At 38.4% G+C, this 21186-nt stretch overlaps 1 protein-coding gene across 3 annotated transcripts in view; it reads right to left on the reverse strand.

Annotated features, from left to right (window-relative positions):
* LOC150093698 (kielin/chordin-like protein) overlaps positions 1-21186 on the reverse strand; it is a 1333292-nt gene that overhangs the window by 719871 nt on the left and 592235 nt on the right. The gene's annotated exons all lie outside the window — the stretch shown is intronic.

The raw sequence follows: 21186 nt of genomic DNA on the forward strand, positions 1-21186 counted from the left end.
TAGTTTCCTATATTATTAACCATGTATAATCCACACTTCCAATGTGCCTGATAAGAAACTGATATCTGATGGTATTGAAACTGATTGCATTGATTGGAGAGAATTGTATAACGACAACTACTGCAGAGGATATAGTTGAGATATTTAATAAGCAGTTCATAAAGATTTTTCATCTTTGTGAATGTGACATCATGGAGAGTTTGAAAGCAGTGGATAATGAGGAGGAGAGATTGACTGTGGGTAAGGAAGAGGTATATGGGGAATTAAACAAATCTGATATTAATAAGACTGTGAAACTTGATAACATACCAGGTCCCACACCTTATTAATCCCACAGCCATCTATTTTGAAGGAATGTGCCAGGGAGTTGACATCTGTCTTGAAATATTTGTTAAATATAAGTCTTATATTAAATTATATCTTATCACTGGAATAAGTTCCAGAGGTAAGGTGGTACAACACCGGGCAACTCGTTGCAAAGGCGGAGCAAACTAACTTTACCAAGCTAATCTTTACCTATAGGAGTTTGGCAACTCCTATAGGTAAAGATGACCTCGCTATTGCTTCTGCCTGGTATCTTCACTTCTGGGCCTGGCTCCCACTGAAGAGACCTCAATAAAGGTCGAAACTAGTCTGGGTAGTGGCCCTTCCCTTATTGCATAACATTATACATATCTGCAAGGAGATGTGTTTTGCATTATGGGAGATACCGAGATAGGAGTGATGTTAGCTTGGTCCACCTTTGCAACGAGTTGCCTGGTGTTGTACTACCTTAACCCAGTCCTGAAGATACTTTCAGGTGCAAACTTTGTTTGCTCACACTTGGATAAAGGATTAAACTAAATTTATTATAGTCTAACCAAGTGAAAAATAAACTTTCAACATCTTTCTCTAAATCCAGAGTAATTTAATAAAAAGGTGGCACACCATTTGGCAACTCCTATAGGCAGAGATGACCTTGCCAATGCTTCTGCCTGGTATCTCCACTTGGGCCTGGCTCCCACTGAAGAGACCTCAATAAAGGTCAAAACTAGTCTGGATAATGGCCCTTCCCTTAATGCATAACATTATGGATATCCGCAAGGAGGTGTTTTTTTTGCATTATGGGAGATACTGAGATAGGAGTGATGTTAGCTTGCTCCACCTTTGCAACAAGTTTCCCAGTGTTGTACCACCTTACCCCAGTCCTGAAGATACTTTCAGGTGCAAACTTTGTTTACTCACACTTGGATAAAGGATTAAACTAAATTTATTATAAAGTTCCAGAGGAGTGGAAGGAAGTCAAGATTGTGCTGCTTCATAAAGGAGATAACAGAATTCAGGCAGCACTTGACACACAGAATCTGTAAGTCAAGTGTTGTGATTAAAGTGTTGGAGAGGTTGGTGAAAATCAGGATCCAGAATTGGGTGGACAACAGTGGTCAGCATCATGTTTTAGTAATCTACTTACTTATTACGATAAGGTGATGGCTTCATTGGACAAAGGATATGGATACAGAGTAGTAGACTTAGATTTTGCAAAGGCTTTTGATAGATTACCACATGATAAGTTGATAGTCAAACTAGAGTGGATGGGGTTGGATATTAGACTAGTGCTTTGGTTTGGAGATTGGCTATCTGATAGGTATCAGCTAGTTGTGTATGGGGGGGGGGAGCAATATCCTGGAAGAGAAAAGTCACTAGTGGTGTGTCTCAGATGTCTGTTTTAGGGCCATTGCTGTTTAACCTATATGTTAATGACATTGGGAAAGATTTGAATGGGAATATTCAGCTATTTGCAGATGATGTTGGGACAAACCATGAGAAGTAGAGCAGATGTTCTGGTCTTACAAGAAGACTTGAATAGATTGAGTGAAAGGGTGCAAGAATGAGGAGAAGCCTCCCAGTTGAATGTTGCATAATGTAAGGTTTTGGGAAACAAAGATGGGATGTAGAATTAACGCTTGGCGTGGATGTATTGTGAAGTGTAGGAAATAAGAGACCTTGGGGTGATGGTAGATAAGGATCTAAAATTTAGAGGACACACTGCCAAACGTGTGAGGACAATGCAACAAATTCTGGGAATGATGTGGAGGACATGACTTGTAGATATAAGGAGATTCTTGTTCATCATAGATTCATCATACATAATTTTCTCCTTACCTTGTTTTTCTCATTTGCTCACATGATCTCAATTATTACCCCAGACCATCTGCTTTTATTCTCTTATCAGCCCTGCTAATCTCTTGTCTCTTCTGCAATTTTCGATTTCATGCTTTGTCCTGTGAAGGCTAACAAGCAGATCTTTGCATTTACTACTAGATGGGAGTAATGTAAGCTACATAGGTTACCACTAGGTGCAAGAAATTCTACCATGTCATTTCAGTCTTTCACAAATTTTATAGAATTCAGATATTTGAAAAATGGAGTCATCTGTTTTCAAGATGATCTTCTAGCATATTCAGAGAACATAGGTAGCCATTGTAAAATCTTGTGGAATGTTTTGAAGAATTAGATTATGCTAGTCAACCTTTAAAGTTCTAAATTTTCCTAAAAGAAGTTGAGTATCTAGGTCTTAGAATCAAATAAAAAAAAAAAAAAAAGAATTATTATTATTATTTGGTAACCTCCATGGAGTCAACAGACTCATCGTGGGAGACCCACTCAACCAGCAACATGTCTATCATAATGAGCTTTGAAGTTATTTACACCACTTGCACTCAGGCAATGCATTCCACTTGCTAACAACTCTCCACAGAAAAAATCTACTCCTCACTCCCTTCTTTACCACATCCCTATATAACTTCCAGGGATGGCCTCTCGTTCTTCCCAACTTAACATCCACTCTTTTTATACAAGGAAACATAAAACTGGGTTTTAATTGGTTGGAGATTTCTACAGAGATGTAACCTACTAGTTATGCCGACTTGACTGTTGACTTTGTCTGGGCACACAAAAAGCAACAAAACAGAACAGAACAGAAACAAGCTAAAGTATCAGGTTAAAACATAACTGAATGCTTAATATTATCAAAATTCAAATGAAACGTTACACCAAACGCATGGAGTACGTATGTTAGCAGTCATAATATTTTGATAATATTTAGCCTTCAGTTATGTTTTAACCTGCTGCTTTAGCTTGTTTCTGTTCTGTTTTAAGCTGTTTTGTTGCTTTTTTGTGTGCCCAGACGAAGCCAACAGTCAAGTCAAGTCGGCAAAACTAGTGGGCCACATCTCTGTAGAAATCTCCGACCAATTAAAACCCAGTTTTATATGTTTCCTTGTATAATATTCAGTGGTCAAAAATAACATTAGCATCCACTCCTTTTATAATTTCTTCTGTATTAATCTAATAGGATCCCTTAACTAACTTGACAGTCTCTACCATATATCCTATTCTCCTCCTGTCCACCAACCTCTGTAATCCACATTCTCTCAAATGCTCTTCATAACCAACACTCTAGAGTCCTGATATCACTTTAGTTTTTCATTTTTGGACTCTCTCTAGTGATTCCATGGCACAAAACTAGGTGAATCTGAGCACAATAGTCAATATGTGGTCTAACCAATGCCTTATATAAATGCTCCACCTTCTTATCCCTACATGTGAAAGTAATTTTTAAAATAGCAGCAATATGATGTACAGGCTTTGCATCATGTGTGATGTACTCTCAGAACTTCAGTCCACTGTTCACCATCACTCCAAGATGTTGAATCTCATTCACTTCCCGAAGTACAGCTCCTCCAATATAGTATATAGCCTTATCACTCTGTATCCCAAAGTGTAATGCCTTTCACTTATTAACAATAAAAATGTAAGCTCAGTCATTTGTTCAAGCTAAAAGCCTATTCAAATCTTCATGTAGAGAATTAGCATCAGCACTACTCCTGATAATTCTACCTAACTTTGCATCATCGGCAAACATTTGAACATCCCGAGTCAATCCACAAGAAATATCATTAACAAACAAAATAAACAGTAGGGGCCCAAGAACAGAACTCTCAGGAATGCCACTGGTCACCTTCTTTTTCTAATCATAGACATCATAGACAACTTGCTGGTATCGTTCAGAGAGTCAATCTACGATCCATCTAACCAATATACTATCCATTCCTATTCTCTGCAGCTTGTGCACTAACTTATCATGTGGTAATCTATCAAATGGTTTTGCAAAGTCCAAGAATATCAGTGTACATGATTCTCGCTTATCCAAAACATTTGTCACTGTATCATAAAACATATGTATGCATTGCAGAATGTAAGAGATGTCTTTGTGGAGAGGGAGAGAAAGAACGAAAGATGAGAGAAAGTATGGATTTGTCGTAAGTGCGATATATTGTTGGATTATGATACACAAAATGCGAAACTGACTGAAAAGATTGATAGTGTACGTGAAAGAAATGGAAATGAAATGAAAGATAGAGAGGCTGACGGAATGAAGAAATGCAAAGATGTAGAAGTGAAAGTTACGGAAAAAGTTGCAAAAGCGGAAAGGAAACGAAAGCAAGAGAAACTGAGGGAGTAAAAGAATGCAAAGATGTAGAAGTGAAAGTTACGGAAGAAGTTGCGAAAAATGGAAGGGAAATGAAAGTTGGAGAAACTGAAGATGTGAAAGAATACAAAGATGTACAAGTGAAAATTAGTGATAAACGGGTGAAGGAAAGTATGAATGAGGAAAAGCAAGTAACGTCTGGCCGAATGAGAGGTACCGAGATAGAGAGTGAAATTGTCAGAATGCAGGATTTAATAAAACAGATATTGGAAATGACAAATGAAATGAATATGTTGAGTGATGTTAGGAGTCTAATGGAAATTAATGAAAGTGTGCAAGAAAAAAGAATGAAAGAACAAAGAGTAAAAGAAGTGACAAGTGATTCCAGGATAGCAGTAGTATATGGAGACTCCATAATTAGGGGGCTAGTTACTAACAGAGTTCATAAGGTCTGCTATCTGGGTGGGAGAATGAGTACGATAATTAAGGCATTGGACATGAGGAAGAAACGAGCGAGAGAGTTAATTGTGATTGTAAGGACGAATGATCTAACTGGACATCAGGAGGAAGTGAGAACAAATATCAGGAGAGTATTGAGAAGAGTGAAAGATAACAGTGTAGTAGGAAAGGTTGTCAGCGTGTTACCAAGATATGATGATGATGAGAGCCAAAATCATGAATGGTATGTTGGTGGAGCTGTATGAGGAGAAGGGAGTGGAGTTTGTGGATGTATGGCATGTGTTTGAGGGAAGAATGAAATTATACAGGTGTGATGGGTTGCATTTAAATGGCTTTGGAGTGAATGTGCTGGAGAAAGTGTTGCTGGATGGTATATGTAGTAAGTGGTGATAAAGGTGATTTGGCAGGTGTGGTGGGGAGATCACAACCAACATATGGCTTGGATAGGACTGGCTATAGACCTAAAAATGAACTGTTGTGTTTATTTACAAAAGTCAGAAGTATCAGAAATAAAGGGGATGAAATGGCTTCAGTGATCGAGTTTATTCGCCCCCAAATCATTGGAATAAGTGAAACATGGTTGAATGAAGATGATATAGTAACAGGAATAGAAATGAAAGGGTTCAGTATTTTTCATGAGGATAGAAAGGGCAGGAAGGGAGGGGGGGGAGTGCTGCTGATGATAGCAGGGGAATTAAGTCCACATAAGGTAGACATGAAAGGGGAAAATAGTGGCAATGGTTATGAGGCAGTGGTGTAATGTGGAGGTTGAGAGGAAGACATATTTAGTTGGATGTTGCTATAGGGCTGAGAATGTGGAAGGTGGTGATGAAGAAATGTATAAACAACTTGGATTAGTGAACAAAGGAAGGGTAATTATTATGGGTGATTTTAATTATGGTAGTATAGATTGGAATGAAGAGATAGCATTTGGGAATAAGGAAAGTGAATTTCTCGAGTTCTTGAGAGATAATTATCTCAGGCAGCATGTAAAGAAAGGCACGAGAGGATCAAGAGTTCTAGATCTCATCATTTCATCACAGGATGTAATGGTTAGAGGGGTTTCACATTTTCCTCCAGTTGGTGAAAGTGATCATGAAGTAATCACCTGTGTTGTGGCTAGTCATATGCAGGCTTTTGTGAGGAAAGGATATATGTGGAATTATAAGGCTGGTGATTATGACAAGCTTAGGAGACAACTTCGAGCTATAACAGGGAACGAGGGGTCGAGCGGTAAGGAAATAAATGCTGCATGGGAACTTCCGAAGAAATACATCAATGTACGAATGTATCCCAAAGGCCAAAAGGCTGAATAAGGTTGGTGTAAAATGGATCAACGTCCTTAAGCATGTAATCTAGAAAAAGAAAGTCCTTTGGAGGAAGTACAAGATGAATAATGGTAATCAGTCACATGAAGAATATAAAGAACAAGCCAGGAGAGTGACTCAGTTAGTAAGGAAAACAAAAGTTGAGTATGAGCAGAAATTGGCAAATCAGGCTAAAAAAACTCTAGAGTTTTTTTAGATATGTAGCAAGTAGAACGAAGAATGATCATGAAAAGATGAAGTTAAGGGATGAAACTGGTAGAATGGTAACTGCTGCAGAAGACATTGTTGAGTTATTCAGTGATCAATTTATAAGTGTGTTTCATCCTGATCAGAGTGGAATCATAAGGAACTTAAGTGTAGAGGACACAGGAGAGGATAGTTTAATTGTGAGTGAGCAGAAGGTATTTGAGGAAATAAATAACCTTGATGTTAATAAGGCGATAGGATTTGATAAAATATCACCACGCATCTTAAGGGAATGTTCCAGAGAACTGGCAGTAGCATTGGCATGCCTGTTTAACAAGAGTATTGTAACAGCACAGGTTCCAAGAGAGTGGAAGGAGGATAAAATTGTTCCACTGCATAAAGGCAGTGATAAGGCTGTAGCTTCATATTATAGGCCGATCTGTATATCTGGAGTTGTGGTGAAGGTCCTGGAGAGATTGGTGAGAAATAGGATACAGAAATGGGTTGATAACAGCAGTATTCTCTGTGGTTATCAGCACGAGTTTGTTAAGGGGAAATCATGTTTCACTAACTTATTTATGTACTATAACAAGGTGACAAATACCTTGGACAGAGGAGATGCATGTACAGTGGTGTACTTAGATTTTGCAAAGGCTTTTGATAGACTGCCACATGACAAGCTGTTAATTAAATTGAAGGAGATGGGATAGATAACAGACTTCTGTGTTGGATCAGTGACTGGCTGTCAGATAGGTATCAAAAAGTTGTATATGGGGGTGCAGTATCTCAAAAGAGAAAGGTCACCAGTGGTGTGCCACAGGGGTCAGTTTTGAGGTCATTATTGTTAAATTTGTATGTTAATGATATTGGGTTTGGTTTAACTAGCGATATCCAGCTGTTTGCTGGGGGGAGTAATGTACAGTCAGGCTGATGTTAATGCCTTACAAGAGGATTTGAATAGATTGCATGAATGGGCAGGTAAGTGGAACTATCAGTTCAATGTTGCCAAGTGTAAGGTTTTGAGATTTGGTAAGCAACGATGGGATGCCAAGTATACACTTGGTGGGGGAAACTTTAACAGAAGTAGAGGAGATGAGAGATCTAGGAGTGATGGTGGACAAGGACCTGAAATTCAGGCGTCACATTGCACAAGTTGTGAAGACATCATATCGAATAATGGCAATGATGCAGAGAACCCTGACATGCAGAAATAGAGAGGTTATGATTCCATTGTATAAGGCCTTGATCAGGCCTCATATGGATTATTGTGCACAGATTTGGTCACCAGGTTTTCATGGTGACGAGGATATATTGGAAAGGGTACAGAGAAGATTCACAAAGGTGGTCAGTGGTCTTTGGAATGTGGAGTACGAGAACAGATTGAGGGAATGTAAGTTGCAGAGCCTCGTGAATAGGAGGAAGAGGGGGGGATATGATCGAGACATATAAACTGGTCAGGGGTTGTTATGAGGTAGACATGGAAGAGATTTTTCATAGAAGTGGAGAAGGAAGTAGAACAAGAAGCCATTGCTGGAGACTGTGTAAGGAGGGTATGAGCAAAGGAGTGAGAAGCAGGTTCTTTGCATGGAGGGTGGTTGGTGAGTGGAATGCATTGCCTGAGTGTGTTGTGGATGTGGACACATTGAATCAGTTTAAGACGTGGTTGGATGAGCATTGTATGCAATAGTGAGTACCTCCCACGATGAGTCTCTGACTCCATGGAGGTCGGGTGTTGATAATAATAATAATAATAAGCACACTGCTAAAACAAGACCTGCCCTTTACAAATCCAGGCTGACCATCATAGAGAATCTTATGTTTGTAAATTCAATCCTTTATTCTATTTTTAACCAATTTTTCCAACACTTTGTTCACAACTGCAGGCACACAGGCCAGTCTATAATTGAAAACTTCAATGTACTCGAACTACGCTTGTATAGAGATATTATTTTGCTTCTCTTTATGCCTTAGAAACTTTACCACCTCAAGGCTCTCATTAAATAACTAGGACAAGAGCATGGCTAACTCTTTTGCACATTCTTTAAAAATATGTGGTGATATGCCATCCATATCACCACAGTCTTATTACCATCTAACCTGAGCAACACTTGATACAACTCAGATTCTTTCACCTTTAATTCTCCTAATTCTTGCCTTCCTTCTACATATTGCACATCATCATTCAAGCTACTGTGATATATACTGATGAAGTATTTGTTAAATAATTCCAATATATCATTTGTTATGGTTACTTTGTTACCATAACTATCCACCATCATCAACCAGCCATAATTATTTTTGCTCTTGCTTGCCACATAGCAGGAAAAAATCCCTCAGGTTGGCTTTGATTGACTGGCCAATCTCCTCGCATATTCTACTCTTTCTTTTCTAACCATGCTTGTCACTTTTCTGGCCTGCCCTTTATATTCTTCATGCATCTGTTTACTGCAAATTGTCTTCTACTTCCTCCATAATAACTTCTTTGGTAACATGTTTGCTTGATTTCACCATTCATCCATCTTGCCCTTACTGTATTTATTCGCATAACTCTTGGTATATAGGCATGCATTGCATGTGTTAGTTACTGCCTTACATTTCCCATGCACTGTCGACATCTTTTCTACACAATTCATCAACCCAATGTATTGATGATAGTTGATTACAGAGCTTCTGATAATCATCCACCTTATAGTTCCACATATAGACCTTCTTGATAACTTTTTCCTGTTTGACTACTTTCTAAACCGATACCTCATGATAGCTTTCACCAACAGGTGGCAGTGTTGATACTTCACACAACCACATCATGTGAGGATATCACCAAATCAAACACCGATAAACCTCATGTTCCTTCCATCACATGCTGTTTCAGATAGTTATCCCACAGAAACTCAACAAATTCACTCTCCTTGTTGCTATATACAATCTCTTCTTTCAAATCCACATTCCTATAAAAATATCTCCCATTAGAATCATTTTCCTTTTACTTGCCCAACTAATCTCTTTAAACATTTCACAATCAATATTCTCCATATTCTCTGGCCTATAGCAGCATCCTATTAGATATACTGTTCTACTGATCTCAGTTTAACACTAAACAGCTTCAAAATCTTCATATGTACTACTATTTTCTACTTCAACTCTTGAAAGACACAATTCCTATGCTACCGTAAAGAACACTTCCCCAACTCTCTTCATCTTTCTATCCATTTGGAAAATTCTATCCCACCATTTCAAGTCCTGACAGTTGTTGGAAGTTTTTCCACTTGGTTTTACTATAAATTAAAGCTACCAAGAAAGTATATACTTGTTTTAATCCTTTATTATCCAAGTGTAAACAAACAAGTTTGTGCCTGAAGTATTTTCAGGACTGGAGCAACTCATATATAGAAGCTAATGACTTCACATCACGACCCCAACCGGTTTCGACTTTTATTGAAGTCTCATTAGTGGGAGCCTCATTATGGGAGGTATACACTATTGCACACAATGCTCATCCAACCAACTGTGCCTCAAACTGATTCAATGTGTCTACATTCATAACACTCTCAGGCAAATGCATTCCACTCATCAACCACTCTCCTTGCTAAGAACTTGTTCCTCACACCCTCCTTCATAGTTTTCCAGGAATGGCTTCTTGTTTACTCCCCCTTCCCATTCTATAAAAAGTTTTTTCCATGTCAACCTAATAACAATCCCTCACTAACTTAGATGTTTCAGTCATATCCCCCTCCTCGTCTTATTCATGAGGCTTTGTAATTTACATTCTTTCAATATGTCTTCATACTCCACATTCTAGACCACTTTTGTGAAATTTCTCTGGATCCTTCCTAACATATCCTTGTCACCATGAAAGGGGCCAGAGAAAATATTTTCTCTGAACAAATTTATGCATAGCAATCCATATGAGACCTTATACCTCTTTATTTCAGCACATCAAGGTCCTCCACATCATTGCCATTATCTGATGTGATGACTTCACAATTTGTGCAATGTTGCCCCTGAATTTCAAGTCCTTGTCCACTAGTTATTAAAACATGATCTCCTTTAACAAATCCATGCTGACAACCACAGAGAATACTGATGTTATCAACCCAGTTCTGTATCCTAGTTCTCACTAATCTCTCCAGTACCTAACCATAATTCCACATATACAGTTTGGCCTATAATTTGTAAGCACAGCCATATCACCACCTTTATGCACTCAACCAATTTTACCTTCTTTCCACTCTCTTGGAATCTGTGCTGTTGTAAAACTCTTTTTAAACAGGTTGCCAATTCCCTGGAATATTCCCTTAAGACACGTGGTAATATATAATCAAATCTTATCACCTTATTGACATCAAGTTTATTTATTTCCTGATATATACTTTCTGCTCATTCCCAATTAAGCTATCCTCCCCCTATGTCTTCTACACTTGAGTTCGTCATGACTTCACTCTGATGTGGATGAAACATACTTATAAATTATTATTATTATTATTATGTAACACCTCCAGGGAGTCCAAAGACTTATTGAGGGAGGGCACTTACTCTACAGCTCTCCATCTCTACCATTCCAACAACTGCAACTACGTTCATCATCTACACCAACGGCATCTACCGCCAACCATCACCACCAGTATTTTCACAGATAATCTCAAACATCCATGCCCATGGCGGGATTCAAACCCGCAGCCATTTGGCTGGAGAGAGGATATGCTAACCACTTGACCAACCAGGCAGGCACTGGTTGTTGTTCGCTGTTCATTGAATGCTTCAATGATGTCTTCTGCAGCAGTTACCATTATATCATTTTGATCCATTAACACCACCTTTCCATAATCATTTTCCATTCAACTTGCTGCATATCTGAAAAACTGTCTATATTTTTTCTTGGTCTGATTTGCTAATTTCTGCTCATCTGTAGTTTTGCTATTTTTACCAACTGAGTCACCTTACTGGTCTGCTCTTTATACTCCTCGTGCAATCGAATGCTACTTATTAATCTTTTGTTGCCTCCACAGTATCCTCTCTTCCGGATTTCATACTTAATTCCTTTGTTCATCCATTTGACACCTACTTTATTCAGTCTTTTGACCTTCAGAATACATTTACACATTAATGTTTTTATATATATCTTTTGGTCAGTTCCCATACAGCATTTATCTCCCTCCTGCCTAACATCTCATTTCATTCCATTCTATAGTTCCAAGCTGTCTCCAAAGCTTTTCATAAGCACCAGTCTTGTAATTCCATATATATCTATTCCTCACAGAAATGTTGATATGGCTAGTAACAACACAGGTGATCACTCTCTCCGACTGTGAAACACCACTCACATCGCATCCTTTCAATCCTCATATGTATTATTATTGACATCTGGCACCATGGAGTCAGATGAGGGTATATGTAGAGCAAAATGCGAACACCTCTCAAAGATTTTATATGACAACAATGTCGACATTGTTCTTATTCAAGAGCCTCACTGTAAGGATGAGAATCAGCTCCACTGCAGGGGGTCGAATTCGTGGTTACATTAGCATTGGAGCCACTCACCATCATGCACATGGCCTTGCCACCTATGTAAGTAGTACCCTAGAAGATTCCCACCTCATTACAACCAGCATTGTCGGTGGCGTGCATCTGATAACAACTATGATAGGGAACATAACCATCACCAACATGTATAAACCCCCTACCCTCTTGTGGCCTCCACAAGTTCTACCAGTGCACAACCACCCTGCGATGCATATAGGCGACTTTAACAACCACCACATGCTATGGAAATATGCTTCCAACAATGAATGTGGAGAGACTTTGACTGAATGGGCCAAAATTCACAACATGCACCTAATTTTCAACGCAAAAGATAGATCTTCCTTCAGGTCAGCAGCTTGGAACAGGGAGTACAATCTCGACCTCTGCTTCGTCACTCAAGACAACAATGGACGACCGTTACCTACATCGAGAAGAGTTCTCTCCAACTTTCCCCAAAGCCAACATAGACCAATTATGTTAGAGGTAAGTCTGCAGGTACCCCTTGTCAGATCCATCCAACGTCTCCGCTGGAACTTCCAGAAAGCCGACTGGGATATATTTGCTGCCAGTCTTGACAAATATGTCCGTTGGATCCCTCCAACAAGCAGTAATTACAAGAGATTCATGGGAGCTGTCTTAGCTGTAGGTAAGAAGACCATACCAAGAAGCTTCCGGAAGGAGTATATTCCTGGATGGGATGATGATAGTAATAAACTGTATCAAGAATATCTAGAGTGTGGTGATCCTGACATTGCAGATGAACTCATTCACAGTCTTGACACCAACCGACAGAAGAAATGGACTGAAACAGTAGAAAGACTCGATTTTCAGCACTCCAGCAGAAAAGCATGGAGCCTTCTAAGAAAACTAGGTAGTGGCACCTTCACTGTCCGGGAACAATCAGCTATTTCTCCTAACCAATATGCATCACATACTGTCAACACGTCAAGATATACCACCAAGGACAAACAACACACTCTTCAAATAAAAAGAGAACTTACATATTTGAAAAATAACAGACCATCAGACCCTCTATATTCACAACCCCTCACTCTTGAAGATATTAACACTGCTGTAATGGATATGAAACCAGGCAAAGCTCCAGGTTTCGATGGAATTCATCCTGATTTCCTGTTGAAGACAGACCAAAAAGCTCGACAGTGGTTGGCTTGCTTTTTCTCTGACGTCCTCCAGACTGGTAGACTTCCAAAAGAGTTTAAAAGGACAAAATTATTCCCATCTTAAAACCAGGAAAAACCAACAACAAACCAGAAAACTACCGACCAATCGCCCTGCTTAGCACCTGCTATAAGCTCCTAGAAAGGCTCATCCTTAATAGAATTGCCCCTAAGATAATAGAACAAGTCCCAGTGGAACAGGCTGGATTCAGACATAAATGAAGCTGCTGTGATCAGGTTCTGTCACTCACCACACATATAGAGGCAGGCTACCATAATGCTGGAAAACAACTGTAGCTTTTGTAGATCTTACCGCAGCTTATAACACAGTCTGGAGGCATGGCGCAGTCTGCAAGTTGCTCCGTGCAGTCCCATACAAAAAAATAGCAAAACTAATCGATAACATGCTAAGCAACCACCTGTTCCAAGTGTGTATGGACGAGAACAAAAGTAAACGAAGAACACTGCATAATGGACTACCTGATTTCAAGGCAAAAGGGTCAGTTCTGGCTCCCTTCCTTTTTAACTTATACATCGCAGATTTGCCTAATACAGCCTCCAAGAAGTTTTGCTATGCTGATAACATTGCTCTAGCCCCCAGACACACCAATTTTACTACAATGGAAGATACACTAACAAATGACCTTGCAGTCCTAGATGAATACTTCAGCAAATGGAGATTACGTCCAAATCCTAGCAAAACACAAGTTTCATGCTTCCACCTGAACAATAACCAGGATAACAAAGAACTCATGGTTTACCACCAATTGGTGAGAGTGATCATATGGTCTTGACCTGGGAGGTAGCTAATGTGTGGAATTTTCAGTTAAGAGGGGCTATATGTGGAATTAAAGGTCTGGTAAGTACGACAAGCTTAGGAGATTGCTTCGATCAGTGCCATGACATGTGAAACTGCAAGGGCTAGATGTTGATAGTGCATGGGAAGTGGTAAAGAAGTGTTTGAGGGAGGTAATGGCAGACTGCATACCTACCGTCAGGAGAGTAAATCAAGTGGAAGTTAAATGGATCAATATCATCATTAAGCTGGAGTTACAAAAAAAAGAAAAAAAATTGTGGAAGGAATTTAAGGAAAAAGGTGATCAGCAGGCACATGAGTAGTACAAAGCACATGCCAGAATGGTAACCAGTGTGGTAAGAAATGCAAAAAAAAGTATCTCCAGTATTTCAGAACCTATCGCAAGAATTTTAAAGAAATATGATTTAACAGCTACGTATTCACCTATTAACAAATTGTCTTCTCATTTTCCTTCTCCTAAAGACAAACACTCAACTTTATCCCTTCCTGGAGTTTATCAAAATCCATACAACTGTGATCTCTCCTTTTTTTGGACAGACTGGACGTTCTCTTGAAAAAAGAATCCAAGAACATCAATCCTCCATTCTTCACAACAAACCTGAAAAGTCTGGATTAGCTCAACATGGGATTGAAACTGACCACAGCATCTTTTGGTCCAGGACTCGCCTCTTGCATAGATCCCGTTATAGGTTTGAACGTTTGTTCAAGGAAAGCACAGAGGCCTTGCTCCATCGTCCCAACCTAATTCGTAATGACTGTATATCTATATCAAAAATCTGGGAAAGTCTAAGATTACTCATTAATTTTTTTTTTTTTTTCAATTATGTCTCTACTTCAAAATATTCTGTTTCATACTTAGTGATATAACATCACGTGGCATGTTCTATTTTTAACAATCTATTGTTAGTATGATTGAGACTTTTAAACTGTTGAGAGGTGGTTACAGGGTTGACACTGGGGAGTTCTTTCGCTTGGTTGAACAACACGGGAAGGAGTGATGAAAAGAGGCCATCCCTGGAAGTTACAAAAGGAATCTGTGAGCAAGAGAGTGAGGAATGGTTTCTTTGCATGGAGGGTGGTTGAACCATGGAATGCATTGCCTGATGTGAGAGCAAGTAGTGAGAGCAAGAACAGTAGTGAGAGCAAGAACAGTTAATGAGTTTAAGGAGTGGTATGATAGACTTTGTGTTTCTTGGGGGGGGGGGGGACCTCCCCTCAATGAGTCGTGATAGACTTTGTGTTTCTTAGGAAGGACCTCCCACAATGAGTCTTTTGACTCCATGGAGGCCTGAATAATAATAATAATAATAATAAAACTGTTCTTGTAATACCACTGAGGATGGTCTGCTATTTCCAGACCGAAATATTTGGTTAATTAAATATCTTTCTTGTGTTTACGTGCATATATCATTCAGTTTTATGTCACAAGTATCCTTAAAACAGCAAATTCTTATCCTTCACGGGGAAAATGCTACCAAAATAACCGGTAAATTAGGAAAACTTTCAGTTATACAAGGTAGGTTACGAGCAAAGATCAATTTCTTAAAAAGTGCCGCAACAACAAGATTATTCCCAATTTCGCTATGATTAAAGAAACAATAAAATCTCCTGGAGCTCATATATATTTACCGGAACACTAGTTTATCTCTAATCTGTAACCAACTTAAAGCTGCTAAACGTGACCTTGCTATTCACAGTCATCACATTTCTGATCTGCGCACCTATATTTCCACAAATTTGGATCCACATCTTTCTCACATAATTCTAAATGTGGCTAAACGTTCTACTCAATGTGCTTATAATAAACTAAGTCAACATCTTAACCGTAAATATTAGGCTCTTTCGTCTAGACAATCCAAGCCCTTCATAACTCCAGATAATTGAATTGTCAATATATCCGGATGTCCTTTGACTGAAAGAACCCTCATCCTGTCAAAAGGACATGATTTTTCTATTGTTCCTAATAAGATACCATATCTAGATTTCCTAGTTAACATTGAATGGAATCTCAATCATCTAACTAGTGATAAAGCTAATGCTCTTTGCCGAGAAGTCGCTTCTTCTCTACTTAAGGCCAAACTTCCTCCTTCCAACATATCTCCTTCTGAAATGAAATCTTTACAGTCCTTGAGAAAAAATAATCACCTCATTATCATCAAAGCTGACAAGGGAAAAGCAACAGTAGTTATGGACTCAGCAAATTACATCATCATCATCATCATCATCAAATTCCTGCCATGTACCCTCAAGGGGTGTACAGGATATGACAGTACTACATGAAAAAATTACATCATTACTAACTTCCTATCTACAATTTTCCTCCAAATCAGTCTGTTACTTGTCAAGACTCCAACATTATCAGATCTTATATTTCTATCGTCTAAGGCACTTTGTACCGTATCAATCCACCTATATCTTGGTCTTCCTCTGGGTCGTTTTCCTGCCAACCTGGCAGAGAACACTTGTTTTGCTAATCTTTCCTCTCCCATTCTATTTAAGTGACCATACCATCTGAGATTAGCTCTGCTAACGCATTCCTGGATGCTGACAAGGTCAAGTTCTTTCCTAATATCCTCATTTTTAATATGATATTGCCATTGATGCCATCTGTTCACGCCTCTAATCTTTCTCAGGACTCTCATATCTGTGGTCTCTAGTCTTTGGTCAAGTGTTTTACTTCTGACCCAGCTCTCAGATCCATAAGTTAAAATTGGTTTGAACACAGTCTTGTATACAGCTAATTTAGTGTTCCGACTAATTTCTTTCTTATTCCATATGAATTTATTCAATTGACTTCCCACGATACCAGCTTTGCTGATTCTGTTGTCTATTTCTATATTTAGTTTACCATCTTCAGTAAAAATTGTGCCTAAGTAGCTGAAATGTTTTACTTGTTCCACAGGTTCTCCATTCACAACACAGTTGACATTTTCAATGATTCTGCCTATTTTCATTGTCTTTGTCTTTTTATTGCTGACCTTCATACCATATCTATTACAACAGCTATTCAATTTAGTCAGAGAATCTTGCAGACTTGTAGCGGATTTATTTAGAAGTATAACATCATCCGCATAAAGCAAAGAGCTGACATTAACATCTCCAATTTTGATATCAGGTTTAATACCACATTCCTTCATAATGTGATCCATATAGATAATGAATAACAGAGGGGATAATGTGCCTCCTTGTCTCACACCAGATTTAACATTAAACCATCTTCCTGTACTTCCTTCAATTCTAACTGCTGACTCACAACTCAAATAAAGACTAAGTATTGCTTGATATAATACCCCATTGACACCATATAACTGCAGCGTATTGAATAGCTTCTCTCTTGGCACCTTGTCATATGCCTTTTCCAAATCGACAAAACTTAAATACAGATCTTTGTTATATTCCCATGCTTTCTCGACTATTTGTCGTAAAGTGAAGATCTGATCCTGACAGCCTCTATTTGGCCTGAATCCAGCTTGTTCTTCACCAAGCTTTTCTTCAACAATTCTTCTCAACTGTTATTCAAGTATACTTGCATAGATCTTGCCAGGAACACTCAGTAGGGAAATACCTCTGTAATTCTCACATTCAGTTTTATTTCCCTTTTTATATATGGGTACTATGAGAGCTCTACTCCAATCATCGGGAATTCGTCCCTCTGTCCAGGCTTTCTGAACTATGCAGTGCAGCCACTGTAAGACTCTTATACCACCATACTTCAGCATTTCTGGTCGAATATCATCTACTCCTGCTGCCTTTCCACATTTCAAGCCTTTGATGGCTTTTTCTACTTCAAGTATGGATATGTATGTCGGACTGCATGCCTGGTCAGTGTTTTTTATCACTGTGCTGTCATCACTGCTTGTTTCATTTAGCAGTTTTTCAAAGTAATTACTCCATACTTCAAGGATATCTTTTTCTCCTGTTTTCATTTCACCTTTATCATCTCTAATTCCTTTTACAGCACTCTTTCCTCCATTCCTAAGCTTCTTCAACAACCTCCAGAATATTTTGCCACCTTCTTGATATTTATTTTCTATATTCTTGCCAAAGTCCTCCCATGACTTTTGTTTAGCTAGTTTTACACACTGTTTAGCTTTCTTACATTTGTCTCTGTATTCTGTAAGAGTAAAAGCTGACTTATTTGCCAGGAACTTTTGATATGCTTTCTTCTTTTCCTTCACTGCCTCTTTAACTTCCTGTGTCCACCAGGGAGTTCTGATTTTTTTATCTTTGCACACAACCTCACCACATGCCTCTCTGGCAGAATCAATCAATGTTTCCTTCAGAGTTTGCCATTGAATCTCCAAGGTTTGATTCCTGTTCTCAAACTCTTTCATTTTCTTTTCAATAATATTTCTGTATTTTAGTCTACAGTTCACATCTGAGAGCTGCTCAACTTTTATTCGCTTTAAAACTTTCTTACATGTTATTCTTTTCAATATGAAATTCAATTTTATCCTGCTCAAGACTAAATAGTGATCACTTCCAATTTCAAATCCTCTGTACACTCTGGTGTCCTGCACCAGGGAGAAAACATCACTATCAACAATAACATAGTCAATGAGACTTTTCTTATTCCTAGCCTCTTCTCTCCATGTGAATTTGTGCACATTTTTATGTTGGAACATGGTGTTAGTAATAACCAGTCCATGTCCTGAGCAGAAATCCAACAGATATTTGCCATTATTATTAGCTTGGCTCTTTTCTCCAAATTTTCCCAAAATATTTTTGTATGTCTCACAATCATTTCCTACTCTACTATTTAGATCCCCAACAAGGACCAACTTTTCCTTTTTCATTGTGTCAGTTGCTTTTTCTAAAGCCTCAAAAAATTCCTCTACTTCTACCTTAGTAGAACCTTCTGTGGGACCATAGGCACAAATAAGTCTCATTGTCCAGTTCCCCATTCTCATATTTGCCCACATTACTCTACTTGAGACTGACTGCCATTCAAGAAGATTAGCCTCGTATTTTGTGTTGAATACTATGGCTACTCCTTCTTTTCCTTGATTGTTATTGCCTGAATATAACATTTTGTATTTATTGCTCAGAAAAATCTCACCAGTTTTGGTCTTTTTTGTTTCAGTCACCCCTATTATGTCGATCTGGTACTTATCTAATTCCTCAGCTAGCTCCATTTCTTTGCCATTCAGGCTTCTTACGTTGATAGTACCGATCTTTAACTCTGATGATATTGAGTTGGGGTTTGTTTTCAGATTTGTTCCAGTAGCTGACTTTTCGCTGTTCGCCCTGGTTCCCTGGCGAAAACAACGGGGGCCTTGTTTAACCAGGCGACGCCCCAGCCGGCATGAAATTTTGTCATGTTGTATCATCATTCTATATTTTGGTTTAACCAATAAGAATACAATTTGGTCGGCTAAATCCCAAATTGCCAGCCCATCCTCGTTCATTCAGTATCAAAGTAGATACCCAACAGGGTGCACCACGAGAAGGTGAGGATTGGACATTAGGTCAGAAGCCCTGGTCGGTTCTCCGCATTCCTTTAAAGGCTATGTGGAGGTCTCCTCTCAGTTATACACTTTGACCCTTAAGCACCCCTCAGCAAATTACAGAAGAAAACTTTCTCTTTTGCTTCAAGATCGCTCCACATATCAAGAAATTGATTATAATCCAACCAACAGACAACTAAAGAAATTAAATTCTCTCATAGATGAAGTCATCAGTTTAGATAAAGACACAATTGAAAGACTTAAAACTCATTTTGCAAGACCTCCTAGATTTTATGGTCTTCCAAAAATCCATAAGATTGACTATCCTCTTCGTCCAATAGTAGATTGTATCGATTCTCCTACTTACCATATAGCCAAATATCTAGCTAAATTATTACATTGGCAACTCTAATTCTTTTTTAAAAAACTCCTCAGATTTCTTAGAAAATTTAAAAAATGTCTCATTACAACCTACAGATCTTATGGTTAGCTTTGATATAGAATCTTTATATACCAATGTACCTCTCAAGGAAACTTTAAAATTACTTGCTGACATCTCTCCTGGAGACATAAAACTATTTGATTTCGTAATACATTCTGGACATTTCGTATATCAAAATAAATTTTATAGCCAAGTAGAAGGAACGGCCATGGGAAGTCCTCTTTCTCCTGCTTTAGCCAACTTTTATTTAGAACATTTAGAAAAAGCCCTCTCCCCCATCTATTTTCCCTCAACCATCTTTTTGGGTAAGATATATAGATGACATCTTTACTATTTGGCCTCACAGCAAAAACTCTTTACCTTCTTTTTTAAACAGTATTAATTCCTTGCATCATCATATAAAGTTTACTATGGAAATAGAAGAAAACAACCAGTTATCTTTTTTAGACGTTCTCCTCATCCAGTCACCTTCTAATATTCTTACAACTACAGCATACAGGAAAGCAACATTCACAGGTCGTTATATTCTTAAAGAATCAGTCCATCATCCATGTCAAAAAACAGGAATTATAAATGCCTCATCAATTTGTTCAAGGAAAGCGTGGAGGCCTTGCTCCATCGTTCTAACCTGAATCGTAATGACTGTATATCTATATCAAAAATCTGGGAAAGTCTAATCAAGATTACTCGTTAATTTTTTTTTTTTCAATCATGTCTCTACTTCAAAATATTCCGTTTCATACTATTTTTAACGATCTTTTCTATTTTTAACGATCTATTGTTAGTATTCTAGCTTGTATTTATTTTTTAAAACTGTTCTTGTAATACCACTGAGGATGGTCTGCTATTTCCAGACCGAAATATTTGGTTAATTAAATATCTTTCTTGTGTTTACGTGCATATATCATTCAGTAGAATTACTAAGTGAACACTTTGCAAGAATATATCATTCGGTTGGAGATATATTATTAATATTATTATTATTATTATTATTACGTGACACCTCCAAGTAGTTCAAAGACTCATCAAGGAAGGGCACCTACTCTACAACTCTCTATTCACCAGCAAACCACAACTACCATCATCATCTACACCAATGCCATCTACTGCCCCCCCCCCCCACTAGTATTTTCACAGACAATCACTGCAGCAGGATTCGAACCCACAGCCTTTTGGCTGGAGAGCAGATATGCTAACTACTCGGACAACCAGGCTGGCAGACATATTGAAGTAATGAGAGAGAGGCAAAGACATATGGGAAATGAGATAAATGAAATGGCAGTGCATAGTATATTACAGAACCTTGATGTGAATACAGCTATGGGATTAGATGGTATA

The sequence above is a fragment of the Typopeltis vanoorti genome, chromosome 23 (assembly GCF_054136105.1).
Source record: "Typopeltis vanoorti isolate ZY-2024b chromosome 23, IOZ_Tvanoo_1.0, whole genome shotgun sequence".
NCBI classification, from domain to species: domain Eukaryota; kingdom Metazoa; phylum Arthropoda; class Arachnida; order Uropygi; family Thelyphonidae; genus Typopeltis; species Typopeltis vanoorti.